The sequence below is a fragment of the Mus caroli genome, chromosome 1 (assembly GCF_900094665.2).
Source record: "Mus caroli chromosome 1, CAROLI_EIJ_v1.1, whole genome shotgun sequence".
In the NCBI taxonomy this organism is placed as follows: Eukaryota; Metazoa; Chordata; class Mammalia; order Rodentia; family Muridae; genus Mus; species Mus caroli.
In genome coordinates, this window is record NC_034570.1 from 183238074 (window position 1) to 183241997 (window position 3924).

At 46.3% G+C, this 3924-nt stretch overlaps 1 long non-coding RNA gene across 1 annotated transcript; it reads right to left on the minus strand.

Annotated features, from left to right (window-relative positions):
- Positions 1 to 1109: 1109 nt before the first annotated feature.
- LOC115032315 lies at positions 1110 to 3683 on the minus strand. Its single transcript, XR_003837969.1, has 2 exons — positions 3605 to 3683; positions 1110 to 2786 (listed from the first exon to the last, which is right to left on the minus strand). It is a non-coding gene; the product is annotated as an uncharacterized LOC115032315 (long non-coding RNA).
- Between the last annotated feature and the right edge of the window lie 241 nt (positions 3684 to 3924).

The window sequence follows — 3924 nt, forward strand, 5'->3', positions numbered from 1 at the left end:
AACATTTTCTTAATGCCTGTGGGTTGGTCTCCTCATCATTTGTGGGGCTCAGTATACAGAGGTGTGGGCTAAGTTTGACATTCATATTAATAGATGCAGGAGGGCAAGACATTTATGATAAATGTGTTTTCCTATATTCAGTGTGAGGAACTCATGATTCCCTGGGACAGATGGTCTAGGGAGGTGAAGAGGCCACTGTGGGGCATTCAGAATATAGGGTCTTGGATACCAAAGTGGCCTCTAGGTTCCTAAGAGAAATGGCAGCTATGGATTCTATTGAACTTAGCCCCATATGATGCAGGGCATCTTCCAGATCCAGAGGTGGGTTTTGTTTAGTGTCTGGCTTATTTTATTTTATTTTATTTGCCAAGTGGCTCCTCAAGCAGACTCCTCCATTGAGGAAGTGGTAATTCCATAAAGTGTTTCTCTGGGCAGGTACTTCATACTAAGTGGACTTCTTTTGGACTTGTGCCTTCAGGCTCAATCCTACGTCTTTTTCTCTAAAGGAGAGATACATTGTTTAAGACAAAAACAAAAGCAACACAACAGCCAATCAAGTCAGCGCCAAATCAATCAAAGCAAACCACAGACCCTGACAGCACGAAGTATTTGTCCCTACCCCACCGCAGATTCCTACAAGCCTGAGCACATGTTCTGGTGCAGAGGGACCCATGAAAAGGCAATTACACTTGGTGAGTGATTAAAGTCGGATCTGGCAGCTTTATGTGTCAAATATGTTTAAATGCATTAACCTTTCCAGAATTTACACTGCCTGCTGAGTTATATCCTGTACCATGTCAGAAAGATCTGAATCTGCCTTCATTTAAATCTTTTTTTTACATTTATTTTATTACAATATAAATAGACTTAAATAATCTTAATGGGGATTTCCTCCCCAGTTCTGCAGGTCTTACTAGCACTGTGGAGAGTCTGAGGGCAATAGGGTCCCTGGCTAGTTGCAAATGATGTCCCAGCTACCTGCCTGGAAATCCAAGGGAGAGAGGGAGGCAGGGAGGCAGCAGGACTTCCTTGAGTTTATCTGGGATTTAAGCCTGCAGGGTGCAGGTTTAAGACACTGATAACATAGGGCAGAGAGGCAGGAGGGCATGTCAGCAGATAGGCAACTTTTAATTTTGCAAGTTACAAAAAAATCCACATTTCTGAAGCATTTGTTTTAGGAAGAAAGGCCACACAGCAGTCACTGGCAGTGTGCTCTTGCCTGCCATTGCCACCCCTCTGCAAAAGCACACGCTGCAGATGCTTTTGGTGACTGTATTTTTGCAGAATGCCTCTGTTCAAATGCTGTGCTTCAGTCCACCGCTGGCAGCTCCATGCCTCCTGAGCTTCACTCCACTGAAATCTGGTTGGCATAAGACAGACTCCGGTGGAATGAAGGACAAGAGGACCCATGGATTGTCTGGGGCTGTTTGTCTACTAAGCCTCCTCGTGTAGTGCTGTGTGACCTGAAGGAGACCTTCAGAATCCTGCAACCCCACTCTTACAGGACCTGAATACCTGTATTCATTCATTCATTCATTCATTCAGGACCTGGTGAGGACCTGAATACTCAAACCCTCAAGCATTCATGTTCCCACCTCAGAGTACTCTGGGTGGTATAGCCAATGTTGTGTGTGGGGCTGGACTCTAGGTAGTTTCTTGCCCATGAAGGGCCATCCCAGATAAATCCAAGTGGAGTCTCCACTCTGTATACCTAGTTAGGATGCTGGCTCTCCTCTTCAATGAGTGTTCCATACCAGAGTTGGGTATGTTTGGTGATATCTAGAGAAAGTACAAGTTCTTTCATTTTGTACCAAGGGGTGGAATACAGGGAAGCAGGTATTCTTCTGAAAAAGCCCCATGAACAGCCCAGTTCAGGCCTGTACGCTGGTGTGTAATCAGGATAAGCAGAGGACAGCGACTCTGCTTGTCTGCGTAAACAGGAACAGGCCAGTTTATGGGGCCAGTGGGTGGTGAAGGGAAGAATTCTTGATCCTCTCCCCATAGCTGGGGAAGCATAGTCTGGGAAAGTCAGTCTTTAATGGCTATATATCTTTCCCCAGATCTGCACAGAATTAGTGAATGGCTTCTCCAAGGAGCCTAGGGTGGCAGTCAAGGGAGGGAGGCCAGCATATAACTGGCTTTCAGAGACTGAGCTACACTGAGAGGCCATGTAATACCTGTGGACTTTCTGTCCCTGCCCAAAAGAAAATGCTCAGCAAGCAGGAGCTTTGCAGGGTTGCATTGGCCTCTTTGCTTTGTTCAGACATGTCTGCTGCTCAGTGTAAGCCTCATAAAAGGCTGCTCTAAGCAGAGACAAGCAGACAGGGTGGGTAGGGCTGGCCTACCTTGTTTGGAATACTTTCTTCTTCCTGGGCTTGTTCTGACCTGACAGAGAAGCTCCACCTCTCCCATTCAGCCCCCAGGCCATCAGGCCTCTGAGAAAGACTCTTAAACAAAAGCAGGGATTTCTAGCTATGGTTAGGGAAGAATCCCACTTTCCTAGGTCCAAACTAAGGCACCTTTCTCAGGGTGTGCACAGGGCACACTAGAAGGCAGGGTGCTGAGTGCAGAGAGCAAGAGGTTCTGTGAATCTTCTGTTCAGCCTTTTAGTGAATACTTACTGAGTTATCAAGACCACAGAAGCCCCCACACCACCTCTGACCCACTTCCTATCAAAGGGGAGAAAGACACAGGTATGTTGGCTCTGACCAAGGAAGGCAGGAGACTGTGGGAGGTAGTTCTGGGTTGGAAGGAGTCTTGGCTTCTTGTGGAATTTCAGTTCAGTTCTGAAAACAAAAAGGTCATCATTAGGTCTCTGTCCAAGCTCCCCTTACCCAACTCTTAAGGAAGCCCATCAGATTCCTCAAGTCCACAATTGGACTCATCCTTATTTGAGATCTTGACCCTCCCAGTGGAATCCAGAGAAGAAAAGGCTTGATAGCGGTAACAGGCCATATGAAAGGGTAGGGTGGAGGCAGCTCAGGAAAGTCTTGCCTCCCCTCATAACATCCCTCTGTTCCTGCAGACCTGCTGCTGCTGTAAGAAGAGTTGATCTACAACCTGGAAACTGATACCTGATACACTCTGCATATCTAGCATTCAGGTTCTCCCGCTCAGCAGGCCTTTACCAATGCAATCTCCAGTGATGTGTCTTGTCTAGTTACAGTATTGAGTTGTGTCAGAGAACCAACAAGGCTCATGTTGGGCTAGAGTTTTAGCCAGTGATTGTTCTTCCAGGGGCCTTCAGGGCTGTGCCCTAAAATGTCTTAAAAACCCATCTTGCACTTGAGAACCTCAGAAGGGGAAACAGGTCTTGCATGAGCTGTTAAGTACTCTAGGACTAGGCAGTGGGTACACATTCCTCTAGTCAAGCCAGTCCCCAGGAAGCTCAACAGAATTGCTGTGTTGGTATTCAGCTGCCTGGCACCCACTTCCATTATTATCAAGATTAACACCCAACAGCTCAGAAATCCCCCAGAAAACAAAGAAAGAAGTTGATACTTGATTTCCAGTGAAGCCCGCCATTCCACTCTTCCCTCTGACCCTATGCATGATCCCGAGGATCTAGACACTCACCCGCCCAAACCGGAGATTTCAGACTCACCTGCAAGTACATGGGAGTACCTATACCTTCGGATATCAGGCTCAGCTTTGACTTTGATGCAAAATAATACTTTTTTTTTTTTTTTTAAGTTCTAAAGAGAGTACCAAGCTGGAAGATGGTTAGAGAATCCTGGGGAAAAGAAACCAAACCAAAACGGAAAAAAAAAAAAAAAAAAAAGCAACAGCAACAGCAATAAAGAATTTTTAAGTCTTTGGGGAGGTCTTTTACCCTCAAGAATTGAGGACTAGAAGAGGTGGCACATGCTCTATAGGGTGCCCAGCTCAGTGGCCTGGGCAGAGAAGTTGCTCCTGGAGAAAGAG